Source organism: Vipera ursinii (assembly GCF_947247035.1).
Source record: "Vipera ursinii genome assembly, chromosome: 3".
NCBI classification, from domain to species: domain Eukaryota; kingdom Metazoa; phylum Chordata; class Lepidosauria; order Squamata; family Viperidae; genus Vipera; species Vipera ursinii.
Window position 1 is genome coordinate 204165771 of NC_139516.1, and position 16778 is coordinate 204182548.

At 43.9% G+C, this 16778-nt stretch overlaps 1 protein-coding gene across 1 annotated transcript in view; it reads right to left on the reverse strand.

Moving 5' to 3' along the window:
* NDRG1 (N-myc downstream regulated 1) overlaps positions 1 to 16567 on the reverse strand; it is a 54627-nt gene extending 38060 nt beyond the window's left edge. Inside the window, exon 1 of the mRNA XM_083360097.1 lies at positions 16435 to 16567. The gene's annotated coding sequence lies outside the window, so the exon portion shown is untranslated. The remainder of the gene's footprint in view (positions 1 to 16434) is intronic.
* Between the last annotated feature and the right edge of the window lie 211 nt (positions 16568 to 16778).

A 16778-nucleotide genomic window follows, 5' to 3' on the forward strand; every position in this document is an offset into this window, starting at 1 on the left:
GACTAACTTATCGGCTGCTGTGATTCGCTTAGCAACTGTGGACAGAAAGGTTGTAACTGGGGGCAAAACCCACTTAACAGAAATTTGGGGCTCAATTGTCATCATAAGTTGAGGATTACCAACACAACAACAATAATGTTGGAAGGGACCTTGGAGGTCAACTAGTCCAACCCCCTGCTCAGGCAGGAAACCCTATACCATTTCAGACAAATGCAGTCCAGCTCTTGTCTACTGTCCAGCTATACTGGCCTTCAACTCACCTCACAGCTGATAGACCCAAAACTAATTAAGCAGACTTTGCTTTCCTTGTGCTTCAGGGCATGCTGGGAGTTGCAGTCCAACATACTCAGAAGAGCAGAGGCTTGGGAAATGCTGGCTCGGGAAAGTTTAAACAGTGTCAACTCTTTCGTTAGAGCGAAGCCAAGACACCATTTTTAGACCTGTTTATTGTCTGCACAACGGGCACTCAGCTTTATAAATGTCAGCACTGTATAACCAAAGGCAACCAAAGACTTAACTTTGAATGTTAAGAATCAAGAGATCAATTTGTCAAGTTCCCTGTGTTGGCTCCAAAAAGCCAAGATGAACAAGATACAGAAAATATTAGGAGCTACATGGCAACCCACCACCACCACCAAGCCAATTCCATGTTATGGCTAACAGTTTGTTCAAGTTTGGGGAATAGATTTTATGCCCTAATATTTCAGAACATAATATTCTTATGTCTATTATCCGAGATAAATGTCCCTTCCTTTCTATTTGTTCTAGTTCTCTATCTGTATCTTTATTGCAACTGCAACCTGGAATCCCAAATTCTACAAATAATTAGAAGGCTGAGTCCACAATTAAGTTCAGTGTGCTGCCTTATATTAAACCACAGATTGCTGAACTATCATGGCACGATGCAAGGTGGGTCTTTCTTGCAAGCTACGCCATTTTACCCTCAAAATCTAAACATTTTGTCTTTCATTTGACCTAGTGTCCAAATATATCTTTCCAATATTATTTAGGGAACAGGTCATCTAGCTTCCCCAATAATGACCATCAATGCAATGTTTAAAATATTTGAATACAGAGTTTTCAGAGAATCACAAGAGTTGGAAGAGGCCAGCAGAAGTCCTCAAGGTTAACCTCATCTTGGTTCTCCATCCCTTTACATTTCATCCACCAAAGAATGCAAATTGTTCACAGTGTCAGTCAGCTGTTTCAATCCCTCTTCCCAATACATCGGTGAGGGAGATGGCACACAAATACCCCAAAGCAACGTGGTTCAAGCCATATGGGGGACATCCAGGTTCAAGTCTATCTTCCACCATGGAAGCTCACCATCTTAAGTTACCTGACAGGATTAGAGGGGGGGGGGAAATGGGAGGAGGAAGAGTTACATGGATTGTACCACACTGTGGTATATTGGATACCAGTTTGTGACTAGGTGCAATTCAAGTTGTAGTAATAACCTATATAGTCTTGGGGACAGCATACCTACAGGACTGCATCTTTGCTCCTAAGAATCTGGAAAGTTCTGAAAAACTGGCTTTGGTCCCAGGCCTGGAGTTGATGTATCTTTGTTTGATTTTTGTTTTCTGTGAGTTCAGTCTGGCCTGTCCGCTTGGCTTAAATGTTTTAATCTGCTTTTATAGCATGCTACCCAGATTCTATTGAACTTGAATAAATCTGCGTTAAGAATCCCCACAACGTGAGGTGGTGGGAGAGTATCTGGAAGCAAGTATGCTCTGGCAGTGCTCCCCACAATAAACAGAGTCGGAAGGGACCTTGGAGGTCTTCTAGTCCAACCCACTGCTCAGGCAGGAAACCCCACACCATTTCAGATAAATGGCTGTTCAATCTTTTCTTGAAAACCTCCAGCGATGGAGCACCCACAACTTTTGGAGGCAAGCCGTTCCACTGATTAATTGTTCCCACTGCTGGAAATTTCTCCTTAGTTCTAGGTTGCTTCTCTCCTCGATTAGTTTTACAAGTTGGTCCATAAGATTCGGTTGATTCAGTTGGTTTAGAAGAACGGTCAAAGTTTAGTTATTAGAGCCATAATGCTAAGGAAGATGCTGCTAACCATGTTGCTTATTAATGTTCTCTATGTTGCATACGCAATTGGAAATCCTTTTTGTGACCTGACTTTGATTAAAGCAACAGAAAATCACTTGTATTCTAAAGTAAAATAAAATGTCAACCGTCACCTCAGACTTGCTTGTGCTTCATGGTGACAGTCTGCCACAGACTCTGGGGAGGATGGAGAGGAGGGGGAGATGCTGGAGGGGAGGGGAAAGCAAAAGTAACTTCTGTATCACCCAGAGACGCTGCTTCAAGGTCACCTGGCTGGGAGAATAAGGCAGCTCCAAACCAACCTATGCACCAAGTGATCATTCTGAAAACATCTTGTTTGAACCTGATTGGTCGTGGGAGGAGGGGGAGGTCAGCAATGGGAGGCAATTAAGGGAGGGAAAAGTTGAATTTAGGGATTTTGGCATGCAATTCTCAGTTCTGACTATGTAACACACTTGACTTCTAATAAAACTATACCTTTCTCAGTAAATGGAGCCAAGGATCTTACCTATTTAGAGCTTTAAGTAGAGGAAGGTCTGACAATAAACTTGTTTACTTGTACCAACTCAGAAGGTCCCACAAAAGGAAAAAAATAACACAACCCAATGTCCTAACTTCCAAATGTCTCTTTTAGGCTACCCACCATAACTGTTTGAGGGAAGGAACGCTACCAAAGAAAGCAAGAAATCTGCAATTACAGTTTCACTGAGGATTGCTGCTCACAATATAAATTTTAGGAACAGAAGGCAGCGCTGGACTGGAAGAAAAAAAAACAAAACCATTTGCAACATGCTAAATAAAACAGCTGCCGAAAATCTGATTATTATTTTTTTTAAAAATCTGCCTCCAGATAACACTACACTGCAAATCTATTTATTTTCCCAGCAGTTAAATAGTATTTGTCTAGGATTTTATCCTTTTATTAGGGTGATAGAAGACAGAGGAACACACACACACACACACACACACACACAAATCAATTCTATCTATACCCACACACCCAATAATAGTTTGTACATGCCAAATTTTTGGAATTGCACAAAACAGCTAATTTTCAAGCTCTGTGTGTACCGCTGATGCTTCTAGGGAAATAAAACAAAAAGTCCATTGTTTTTCAGTGATGATTTCTGCATCTGACACAAGTCTGTTCCACTTGTCCATTCATCTTTGCTGGAATCTATTTTCGGCAAGTTTTTAATCTCTTAATAATCTTTTCAAATGCATCAAATGATTTCTTAGTTTACCCTCTTTGAGGGAAGGGAGGGGATAAACACTCGCCTCCAAAGATAATGGCAGATGTTTGATGGCTCTATGGTTTTTCGGTGTGTGTGTGTGTGTGTGTGTGTGTGTGAGAGAGAGAGAGAGAGAGAGAGAGAGAGAGAGAGAGAGAGAGAGAGAGAGAGAGCATCTGATTTTGAGGAAGTCATTTAATTATTGAAAGCCTTATCAAGGAACTGAAAAGCAAGCAACATTTAGTAAACAGAAAGTTTAAGACTGCAGGAGCCATCAAACAAAGCAGCAACGTTACGCCTTGAACATTCTGGACTATTGATGCCGTGTTTATTCATTTCATTTTTTATTTTTCTGCCAATTGCCTTGACCAGTTTTAATTTCAGAAGAAGACAGACCTAACACTCGTTACAAAATGGAATAAATTTCAAGCAGAGTAGAACACACCAGATTAGAAATAAGTCTGAAGCTTTTGGGCAAATTTAGCTACAGCTGCTTTCTGCTTCCGGATCTCAATGCACAGCAAATTCTGTAGCAACCAGCCTTTTTCTCCCTGAGCAAACAAGTGGCCTTACCTATTGCACTTGGTCAGATCCCTGATATTTTTACAAGCTATTTTCTTTCTGAACTAATCCAGCAGAGTTCATTTGAGCAATCTCTGAGTTTCCTCTAAAACCCAACCACTTTAAAAAAGACTTTGTATTTCTCTGCTGGGAAAAAAAAACAAACATACATTCTCTTAGCAGGAGTATCTCAGTGCATGCTCTCCTTGGGCCAACATGAGCAAATATCACTTTCTAACCTTTATAAACATGACCTAGATGCAGGCTGCAAAGATTAATGAGCCTGAACGCACCCACTGCACCAAACAATTCTGGCTGTGGGTGAAATTGATCAGCAAATTTTCCTTCTCTGAGTAAAGTTCAAAAGCCCTGTTAAGATTAAGGACTTTGCCCATCACATGGAAATCTTTCATGTGTAGACTTTCTGCATAGAGTCAAATAAAGCCAAATCAAGACGGTCACCATTCCTAAGGCCCGCTAAATAAGCCAAGACATTGAAATCAGTGACTTTAGGAGCATTTCCAAACTATGTTATCTCTTCACCTTGAGAGAGTGCAATCAAATTTAGAGTACCGTAGGTAAATTCCAGTTCTCAAACCGGGGTCTACTGCAGTGTTGCTCAACCTCAGCAATTTTGAGATGCATGGACTTCAACCTCCAGGATTCTCCAGCTAACATGTTGCCAAGGTTGAGAAATACTAGTCTACACTATATTTAACTAGCGTGGTAGATGAGTAGACGTTAAGACTTGTGAAATCTATCTTTCCCACTGCTTCTGCTAAAAACTCAAGATGTACCATCTGAAAATCAGATACAAAATGGTATCTTAATGTTGAAGGAAAAATCTTCCTCAGGGTCCAGTCCAAGCCGGGAATCAACAACATGGCGACTGCTTTAGAAAAAAGGTTGTAGTTTATTGAAGAGGATAAGAATAAAGAGAGCCAGACAGAAAGATGGCTCTGGACAAAAAAGAGTGTGAGCACATGTAGTAGGGAGTGGATTTTTATACCTTCTGGGGTTCTTGAGCTTGTTTCCTGTTCCTTTTTGAGGCTTTGTATTTCCTGTGTCAAGGACTTTGACCTGAGTCTTAGTGGGCCTTTCTGGCATTCTGGTGGTGATGGGTTAATCCTATTATGTCCTGTCTTAGAGTTTGGGTGGGGGTATCTAAAAGGGACGCGGTGGCTCAGTGGGTTAGGACGCTGAGCTTGTTGATCAGAAGGTCGGCAGTTTGGTGGGTCGAATCCTGAGTGCCGCGTAACAGAGTAAGCGCCTGTTAGTTGTCCCAGCTTCTGCCAACCTAGCAGTTCGAAAGCACGTAAAAAATGCAAGTAGAAAAATAGGGACCGCTATGGTGGGAAGGTAACAGTGTTCCATGTGCCTTTGGCGTCTAGTCATGCCTGCCACATGACCAGAGAGACGTCCTGGGACAAGCGCTGGCTCTTTGGCTTTGAAACGGAGATGAGCACCGGCCCCTAGAGTTGGAAACGACTAGCACGCATGTGTGGGGGAACCTTTACCTTTACCTTTTATCTAGATTTTAGGTGTCTTTGTCTTCCTTAGCTTCTAGCTGGAGGCCTCCAACCTTCCTGAATGAATTATTACACCTGCATTTCTACAGAGTTGGTTTCTGCTTGGGGGAGGGAGACTTGGGGCTATTAAGAAAAAACTGGGCATGCTTTTCTGCCTCTTTAAGATCCTTGGATGAAATATAACATTCTGACCTTTTAATATTTCCTTCTCTGGGGGGGGGGGGAAGGCTGACTTCCTACATTAAGAAGGGATGTATTGAATTATGAAGCAAGGTTTTTCTATGCAGATACTCAAAACAGGGCAAGGCATCAAGTCATGGTTTTGACATCAGGTCCTTGATCTCCGCGATAGAAGTACAGTACAGTACTTTCTGTTGGCGATATTGTTCAACTACTGGGGTCAGAAATCTGATCTCATCCAGCCCAGCAGAGATCTAACGTCTGCAAAAGCCACCATGTGCCCATATAATTAACAACAAATCTAATCTGCAGATTGCAAATAGTTTTATCCTGCATTCCATGCTTCTCAAATGAAGATAAGGGTCCCAAGTCCTACAGTGAATGTTATTTCCACTCAATGATCAGCAAATCAGATTAACACATTTTAATTCAATAAACACTGGCCTCAAAACACCCAGAGCAGAATTTCCCTCTGTCGCTCTTAGCACTGGGATGATTTTAATTCTTTCACATTCACATTCCCAACATGGAAGTTAAAGCACCACCTGTTTCCCATTTTTATAGTGGATATATTAAGAAAGCCAAGATCATGGCATCTGGCCCTCTCAATTCCTGGCAAATAGATGGGGAAGAAATGGAGGGAGTGACAGATTTTATTTTCCTGGGCTCCAAGATCACCGCAGACGGGGAGTGTAGCCAAGAAATTAAAAGACGCTTGCTCCTGGGGAGGAAAGCCATGGCAAATCTAGACAGCACACTAAAAAGCAGAGACATCACCCTGCCAACAAAAGTGCGTATAGTCAAGGCTATGGTCTTCCCAGTTGCAATGGATGGCAGTGAAAGCTGGACCATAAGAAAGGCTGAGTGCCAAAGAATTGAAGCTTTTGAACTGTGGTGCTGGAGAAGACTCCTGCGAGTCCCTTGGACTGCAAGGCGATCAAACCGGTCGGTCCTAGAGGAGATCAACCCTGACTGCTCTTTAGAAGGCCAGATCCTGAAGTTGAAACTCAAATACTTTGGCCACCTAATGAGAAGGAAGGACTCGCTGGAGAAGAGCCTAATGCTGGGAAAGGTTGAGAGCAAGAGAAGAAGGGGACGGCAGAGAATGAGCTGGATGGATGGAGTCACTGAAGTAGTAGGCGTGAGCCTAAATGAACTCCAGAAGATGGTAGAGGACAGGAAGGCCTGGAGGAACGTTGTCCATGGGGTCGCGATGGGTCGGACAAGACTTCGCAGCTAACAACAACATAGTGGATATGATCAGGAATCAAGCCTTTTGCAACTGAAAATTTTTAGACTAGGATCAAACTCCCAGAATTCCCAGCCATCAGGGAGACCGCTTGGGAATTCAGTCCCAACACAACTGGAACACAACACAAGTAACTGTGCCGCATGCGGCATAATAAAATAGTTGAGGCAGAACCATTCTGGTAAGCAAAGCCACCAAAGTCAGCAGGAAAATTTCTTTTACTTTGTTTAAAACGTACTTGTGATACGTAACTCAGTAAAGTAGCCACAAGAGGAAAAAAAATTGCATGAAAAAAATTCAAGCTACCGAAAAAGGGTAGGCTCATTTATGGAATATGAAGTTCTGCAAAGACATTCCCCGTATGTCCAAAGTATGAATTTTCTGATAGGATACCACATCTGTACGTCTGATTCTATACACCTCGTGTTTTCTTTTATTATCCAACTGCGGCCATGGCGTCGAAACTTTATCACAACTTTCCAGCTCAACAAACCCCAAATTAATCAAACCTTTAACCTTGTCAGTACTTTTGCCTCTTCCAGTCTAGGCGGCCACCTGATTAAGTGCTTTAGATGCTGGCCAAAGTTGAAGTTTGCAAGAGTTAGGTAAGATCTGCAGGACGATGTTAATGGTAATTAAAAAACAACAACCATTAGTTGCTCTTCAACCACAATTAAAAATTACACAAGAACACAACATAAAAGTCTCCTGGGTGCTCTCCAGACAGTTGGGAACAATTCATCAGCAAGGAATGGTAAGAAGGCACCAGGAAGGCCGGAGGCGGAAATGCTAAGACATCATAAACTGCATATGCTAAAACGTTCCTGAAAACAATCAAAAGGGTCGGATTCAGGATAACTTGAGCAAAGTGTTGCACAAAGTTGCTTTACAATTGGCAATGTAACCCATCAGGGGACAGTCAAGAACAGGCAAGTGGCAACATGAGCACACAGACAGACAGACACACACACACAGATAAACCGACACACACACACACACACACCTGGATTTATCCTTATAGGACCTATTTTTATTTTTAAAAATATATTTTATTGATTTTTTTACAATAAGTCTTTAGCGCTTAGTAAACAGTGTGTTGTCTGGTTCATATATTTAAAGAACAATCAGTAATAATTTCTATAGTTCCATAAACAATATACTGTATTAATGATATATTTCCCTGATCTTCTCTTCTTACAGTTAACATTCTTCTTTTGTCAACAATAAACAAGTACAGTTCTTAATACTTTCAATACATACCAGGTTGGATAAACACATTTTTACTTGTGCTTGTAGAGATAACAGTAACATCAACATGCCATATAACATCTTTTCTGATCGGTTTATGCTTCAACTGTATTTGTAAAAGTCATCTTATTGAGTCACTATATGTCTTGTTTTCAATGACCGATTCGGCACTATTGAACTTCCTGGTGGCATTTAACATATGCTATTACTTCCTTACTAAAGTGGATCACAACATGATTCCTGACCCACAAGGACTGAGCATGCACCGTGACAGGCTACCAACCCCAACACAAAGTACGGCCGGATCCGTGGTCCTCTCTGGGCTTAGTTGTTTATTGTAGTCGTTCCATTACCAAACTAGGTAACGTCATCAGTGCTAGGTTAGGTTAGGCTTTGGATTCTAAAGGGACCTGCCACCTTTGCATAACTACTGTAGGCAGAGGATCGAGCAGGCCATGTTACACTGCTTAAGAAGGCAGGAGAAAACAGTGCCGTCCATTTCCCGGGACAGTATTTCTTCTGCCAGGAATCAAGTTTCTTCCCATCCATCACAGTGGACACACGTTAAACAAAATGACATCGATGTCAGCAAAAATTCCCCAGCTAAGACAATTAAGCTGGTAATATCTGGAGCTAAAGAGAAAGGCAGAGGCTGAGAGATATCTTCCAATTGAAACATGGCACACTAAAAAGCAAAGATATCACCCTGCCAACAAAAGTGTGTATAGTCAAGGCTGTGGTCTTCCCAGTTGCAATGTATGGCTGTGAAAGTTGGATCATAAGAAAGGCCGAGCGCCAAAGAATTGAGGCCTTTGAACTATGGTGCTGGAGAAGACTCCTGAGAGTCCCCTGGACTGCAAGGCGTTCAAACCGGTCAATCCTAGAGATCAACCCTGACTGCTCTTTAGAAGGCCAGATTCTGAAGTTGAAACTCAAATACTTTGGCCACCTAATGAGAAGGAAGGACTCACTGGAGAAGAGCCTAATGCTGGGAAACGTTGAGGGCAAGAGAAGAAGGGGACGACAGAGAATGAGGTGGCTGGATGGAGTCACTGAAGCATTATGCATGAGCTTAAATGGACTCCAGAAGATGGTAGAGGACACGAAGGCCTGGAGGAACGTTGTCCATGGGGTCGCAATGGGTCGGACACGACTTCGCAGCAACAACAACAACTGAGTTTTTCACCCTTGTGTAATCCAGAACTTAGCTTTCTCTGATCGGAGCTGGCCGGGGGACGGAAGAACGCCCCTTTTGTCATCCTTCAGGGAAAACAATAGCCGTGTTGTGTAGACGATCTGCCATCCCTTGTTCCTTCGCGTGCACAGAGGACCTTTTCTCTGTTGAATTTCCAAAGCACCCAGGCAAACATTGACTTGAATGAATGCGTTAAGTTTATTCTTTGTGGGACAATCGTTCCTCTCTGCCCAAATGGCCAAAATCAACTGGCTATTTCTTATTCTGGCAGGAGTTCAAAAGATAAAACTGTGTGGAGCGATCGCCAAGCCTCTTCGCTTTCTTCACTCCTTTTCCAAATGGCGTTTTTCTTGATTTCAGCTGTGCTGATTTTAATGCTCAGTCCCTCAGTTTAATGCATGCACTTCCATGCCCAAGATAACCAAAGCTACCGCATCCGTTGCCCATGTAAAGAATAAAATAAAGACGTGACTTCTTGAAATCATCAAGGCAAACGTCGTTGTTTCAGGAAAAGCACCTTCTCAGTTTGGGCTCTCCTAATTCCCAGAATCCTTCGCTACAATGCTGAGAATCCCCTTTATAGCCAAAAATTATGGGAACTGAATCTATAAAATATCTTGGAAGGCCATTTCGTGGAGAGGATGAGGAGGTCCCATCAAAGTTCTCCCAGTGTTGCAGCATTCACCGCTTTTGGAGGCAGGTTGTTCCACTGGTTAATTGTTCTAGCTGTCAGGAAGTTTCTCCTTACTTCTAGGTTGCTTCTCTCCTTGATTAGTTTCCATCTGTTGCTTCTTGTCCTGCCTTCAGGTGCTTTGGCGGGAATTATTCTGGGCTCCACCAATTAACCAATGCCAGCTTATGAGACCCAGGAGGCGGCCTTCTCTGTCATCACCTTGCAACAGCCCCCTTGAAAATCAAGATGGCCCCATCTTGTCTTACCTTCTGGTGATCTTTGAAAATCTGGTTCTTTACCCAACCCTGCAAACCTAGAGGAGATCAGTCCTAGAGATCAACCCTGACTGCTCTTTAGAAGGCCAGATCCTGAAGCTAAAACTCAAATACTTTGGCCACCTAATGAGAAGGAAGGACTCCCTGGAGAAGAGCCTAATGCTGGGAAAGATTGAGGGCAAGAGAAGAAAGGGATGACAGAGAATGAGGTGGATGGAGTCACTGAAGCAGTAGGCGTGAGCTTAAATGGACTCCAGAAGATGGCATAGGACAGGAAGGCCTGAAGGAACGTTGTCCATAGCGTTGTGATGGGTCGGACACGACTTCGCAACTAACAACAACAACCCAATCCTGGGCCGGTCCCCTTTCATAGTGGCCAGATTATGTAGTTAGGGGCTTTTTTTGTGGTCTCCCTTCACACACCAGTTGTGTTTTGTGCTACGTGGTGTGTTGGTTTTGGTATATTACTGTTTTAATTTTAGGAAGTTACCCAGAGCAGTTCCAGATATGGGTGGACTAGACTTTTGACTAGCAAATAGTAAGAACATGCAACCCTCAAGTAGCTAGGAACCATGGGATTTGAAGGACTGAGAGTAACAGGATGTGAAAGGCTCAACGTTAAGCACATAGAAAGCTTTCTTCTAGCTGTCATTTGGTAGGCATAAGAATACTTTTGTTCCCAACCCTGCTTTTTATAGAACAGGGTAACGCGCTGATAATTCAACAAATTCCAGAAATGGAATTAACGCACCCTTGTTTCTTGTGTTTTAACAAGAGGCGATCTGGGCACAATTCCTAAGGCAGCTCATCACAAAAAAGCAACGAAGGGGCCAAGGAACAGTTGCTTGCCACAACTTGTTGCAATCGCAGGAAGGAACCTCCCACAGAGATCGAGCCCTCTTCCAAGGCCCGCCCAACTTGCCAGAGGATTCCAGCTGTTTCAGCTGTTTACCCAAGGAGGGCAAAGGGAATACTGCGCTTTTTGCTGTCCCAAGTGGGAACGGTGAAAGGTTGGCTCTCTTGTGGCCACCCCTTCCCAGCTCAGAAAATCAGGGGAGAAACTTTGCAGGGCCCTCTTCTTACAAGGTTGAGGGCCCCCCCCGGATCTGTGGACTTCCAGATGCAAGGAACTCTCCCTTGAGGGATTCACCCTGTGTACAAGCAAACTCTTCTTTGCATATTAAGAGCATGCTAACCCCGAGAGAATTCAGTGCCACCTAGAAGGGCAGAACTTAGTTCTGCACCTGGTAATGCAAATGCACCTTCCAGAAGTAACTCAACTTCAACTCCCAGAATTCCCGAGCCACCATGAGTTGAAATCCACATCTTGGGAGGGTCTTCAGGCAGCTCAAATTTATGCCCTTGAAAGTCCTCACCTGCCTTGAGGAGCCCCGCTGATGTACAGCTTAACTCCCCTCCCAGTCACGGTCACCCTATACAGGTAGTCCTCGACTTACGACCACAATTGAGCCCAACCTTTCTGTTGTGAAATGAGACACTTGGTGAGTTTTGACCTATTTTACGACCTGTCTTGCCACAGTCGTTAAAGGCAATCATCGCCGTTGATAAGTCAGCTACCCGGCTGTGAAGTGAATCCTGCTTCCCCATTGACTTTGCTTGTCAGAAGGTTGCAAAGGGGGAAATCACGTGACCTTGGGACACAGCAACGGTCATAAGTATGAAGCAGTTGCCGAGCGTCTGAATTTTGATCGCACGAGTGTGGGGATGCTACAAAGGTAGCAAGTGTGAAAAAATGGGTCACAAGTCATTGTAACTTTGAACGGTCGCTAAATGAACTGTTGTTAAGTCGAAGACTACCTCTACAGGTAGTCCTCGACTTACGACAGTTCACTTAGTGACCACTCAAAGTTACAACAGCACTGAAAAAAAGTGACTTATGACCGTTTTGCACACTTGTGACCATTGCAACATCCCCAGGGTCATGCGATTTACATTTGGATGCTTGACAACTGACTCATATTGATGACGGCTGCAGTGACCCTGGATCATATGATCACCATTTGCGACCTTTTGACAAGCAAAGCCAATGGGGAAACCAGATTCCCTTAACCGGGTTACTAATTTAACAACTCCAGTGAGTCACTTAGCAAACGTGGCAAGAAAAGTCGTAAAATGGGGCGAACCTCACTTAACACGTCTCAATCAGCAACATACGGTAAATCTTGGGCTCAATTGTGGTCCTAAGTCGAGGACTACCTGTAGTCTCATCTGAAGACCCTTTGCCAGTATTATCTGAGCAGCAACTAACTTCTGGCAACTCAAGCAAACAAATTGTGAACACACCAGTTTGAAAGATTGAACTACACCAGGGGTAGGCAACCTTGGCTCTTATGACTCGTGGACTTCAACTCCCAGAATTCCTGAGCCAGCATGGCTAGCTCAGGAATTCTGGAAGTTGAAGTCCGAGTCATAAAAGAGCCAAGGTTGCCTACCCCTGAACTACACCCTCCAGCAAGAGGCCAGATGCAATTAAAATAGGCTCCTCCGATGGAAAAAAAAAACAGTTGGAAAGAAAGGCTTTCTAATTTGATTTTTTTTAAAAAAAAGTTCCAGGCTATTTAAAATCATGTTCCAGGCTCTGAGAGTCACACTTGAATCTGCTGTTGATTCTCTTCAAACTTCATTCAGCCGATACAATGAATTTCAGTCCGTGTAAAGCCTCTGCAAAGCCTAACAGGTTAACGTTTTATTCCTCTCAAATTCTGCCGTGCTGGAGAAGAATCTCTGCACAGCACGGTCCCCAAATGCTAGAAGATTTAATTATTGGCAGAAAGTGCACGCAGTGTTACCTGATCTTGGAAAAGCTAATAGGATCCACACAGCTGTAAGCTGGATGGGGCACCACCAGGAAATGCTTAGAGATACAGGTTATATGGGAAAATGGAAAAAAACCAAAACAAAACACTGGAAAGAAATAACAGCAAATAATTTCCTATTTGTTTCCAAGAAAACTACAGAGATTGAAACTGAATACCGTATTTTCCGGCGTATAAGACGACTGGGCGTATAAGACGACCCCCCCCCAACGTTTGAGATGATTTTCATGGGTTAAAAAGTCATCTTATACGCCGGAAAATACGGTACAACTCAAGGGAAACCTGACATTTGCATGCAAATGGTCGCTGGTATTTGGAAGGCAATGGAATCCTATGGACTTTTTAGTGTTCTTTCTATACAACATGCTAACTTGAACAGTGCTGGGCAGTACTGGCTCAGCTATTACCTTAATGCCTTGTGTGAACAGGCCCATTGTTTTAAGACAGTATACAACTGGAGCATAGAATGCCATGGAAACATACCACTACATTTTGTTAATTCAGGTTTACTGTGCCGTGGGAATATTTTCAGTTTTTCCTCCCTGTGTTGTACCCTATTAAACAGATAGAGATGGCTAAATACTACAAGAATCTCTAGTGCCCAGTTCAGGGGATTTTTTACTTTGATTTTTAAGAAAAACATCTTCTGGGGTCCTTGTTGCTCTCTGTGCTTGGTTATTTTTTTTTTGCAGACATTTCATTTCCCAGCTAAGTAACGTCATCAGTGCTGGAAGGAAGTGGGATTTGCTCTTTATAAATTTACATGTATACGTAAAGAGAGCAAACTCCACTCCCTTCTAGCACTGACGGTTACCTAGTTGGGTAATGAAATGTCTGCAAAAAAACAACCAAGCTCAGAGAGCATCAAGGACCCCTCATTTCACCCCTTAAGCTTCAAATATTCACTTCGTTGGCAAAATCAACTCATCTCACATACTGTCATCGAACAGAGTGAACATATCAACCTAAGCCAGCCCAGAGGCACTTTTCAAAGTTAAAACAAGTCACTTAAAATCAGCGCTTCTCAACTTTGGATAACTTTTAAGACGTATAGATTCAACTCCCAGAATTAAGGAGTCTTAATCACATCTTAAGTTGACCCAAAGGCCGAGAAACACTGAACTTAAATGCCCAAAGTCAGGCAACCCACAATACGGCAGTCACATCGCCTCAAAAGCAGGTGAATTGGCTTAAATATACTCTGTCACTCTGGACAAGGCAAAAGAGCAAGGGGAAAAAAAGCAACAGGCTTTTAAAAGACAATCTTGCCTCCCCATCTAAGCCAAGGGACAGGATATTAAAGGAGGGGGGTTCTCTTCCTCCATCGCTTGGGGGGGGGGAACCTTTTATCAAACCACAAAACAATCTGAGAGCTGAATTCAGGTTTTAATTACAGAGAACGCACACTTGTCATAAAAACTCTGCTGACCTCACAAAACAAGCAGGAACCCCCCCCCACACCCCGGGGTCCCGCTCATTCATCAAACCCTAGCAGACAAGAGAAGGCTCCCCCTCTTTTTTTTCTTTTTTAAAAGAAAAGCTTCAATTGTCAATTTCTTCCCATACGAGGCTAAATTTAACTGCTATCAAGGCAGGCAGGCAGGCAGTTGGGACACCCAAAAGTCCATTGGCAGAAGAATGGGGGGAACGGGGGGGGGGGAAGCAGAGGAAAAAAATAATAAAATGAGCCAGGATGCCCAACTGCAAAATAAAATCAATTTTTTTGGGGGGGTGTTTTCAGAAATTCAAGTCTGGGGGAAGCAGACGGGAAGAGTTGGGGGGGGGCAAACCGACAGTCCTTTTTTGAAAGGAATGGAGTAAACTGAGAGTGGGGAGGGGACGGGACCAAGTTTGTTTGGCCTCGGACGTCCCCCTCCCCTCTTCTCCAACCACGCGCGGTCCTCCCCCCTCACAACAACCCCGCGAGGTCGGTTCACTGCTTTAATTGAATTGGATTCGGAAACGGAACTGGTTAAAGACTGCATGATAAAGTGGGCACAGAATATTCAGGAACCAATTTCGTTGGACACCTGGGAGATAATTTGGGTCAGAAATGTTAAATTTACTCAGGCTCAAAATTTAAGAGAAAATTTTTATAAAATGTTTTATAGATGGCATCTGGATCCCAAAAAGTTGTCCAACATGTATCCTAATTTACAGTCTAAATGTTGGAGGTGTGGTAGTTTAGAAGCTACCTATTTTCACATGTGGTGGACTTGTAGAAATATAAAAGCTTTTTGGATTAAAATTTGGTGGAACATTCAAAAGATTTTTAAGAGGAAGATAAAGTTTTCTCCGCAATTGTTTTTATTGGGTATTGTTGTAGATTGTGATGTTAAAGAAACTAACTTGATGTTGAATATGATAACAGCAGCACGGTTACTGGTGGGACAATATTAGAAGAAGGATAGTTTGCCCACTATAGAAGAATGGGTGTTTAAAGTTTCGAATCTTGCAGAAATGTCTAAGATTTCTGCTTATTTGAAAGATCATTCACAGGAAAGATATATTTCAGTTTGGAGGAGATGGATAAATTATATTCAGAACAAATATGGGACTAAAAAGTTCCATTTAGCTTATGAGTAGATTTTAGTGGGATATTGTTATTGGTACTTTGTTTGTAGTTAGGTTAAAGGGGAGTTAAAGCACATTGTGAATTTGGTTAATTGTATATTATGCATAATTTTTATTTAGAATATGATTATTGTAACTATAATCCTGTATTTAGCTCTGGGAAGTGGGGGGGGGGGAAATGGGTGGGTTTGGGGTGGGAGGGATTTGGGGATATATTGTAAAATTTTGTTTTTGTAAAACTCTTTAATAATAATAATAAAAAAGTCCATTGGCAGAAGAACCGGGGGGGGGGGGGAAAGCGGGTGGGGGGAAGCAGAGGAAAAAAATAATAAAATGAGTCAGGATGCCCAACTGCAAAATAAAATCAATTTTTTTTTTTGGGGGGGGGGAGTTTTCAGAAATTCAAGTCTGGGGGAAGCAGACGGGAAGAGTTGGGGGGGGCAAACCGACAGTCCTTTTTTGAAAGGAATGGAGTAAACTGAGAGTGGGGAGGGGACGGGACCAGGTTTGTTTGGCCTCGGACCTCCCCCTCCCCTCTTCTCCAACCACGCGCGGTCCTCCCCCCCCCCGTCACAACAACCCCGCGAGGTCGGCTCCCCAAAGCGCGCCTTGTACCCAGCGCTTGACTCCCTGTCCCATCCTCCCCAGCCAACCCAACCGCCCGTTTGTTTTTTTCTTTCCCCCCCGCCAGACCTTTCCCCCCTCCCCGTGGAGCGAACTCCCCCAACCGGTCGCGGATGATGGGAACAGGCGCTCCTTCAACGCCCCGGCCAAGAAGGGCGTTAAAAGCGCGACTTCTCTCTTTCTCTCTCTCTCTCACCTGGGCGGGGAGCCCCTTTCAGACGTTGCGAGACCCCACCGAGCCGGGAATTGAGGGCGAGAAAAGGCGGCGACCCCTCGCCGTCTCCGCGAGTGCGCAAAGGTCTCGACCAACGGATGCTCGCAGACAGCCGCAGACAGCAGACACCCACACGACCCGACACGCTTCTCCTCCGTCCAGCGCCGCGGGAGGAGTATTTATAGGCGGGTCCGCCGGACCACGCCCCGCCCCGCCCAGGGGGCGTTCCTTCGGCCACGCCCCCCGTATCTCCGCCCCGCCAGAGAGGCTCGACCACCCGCGCGCGCCGCTCCCCGCCCTCCTCGGGCTCCTCCCACCGCCCGCCC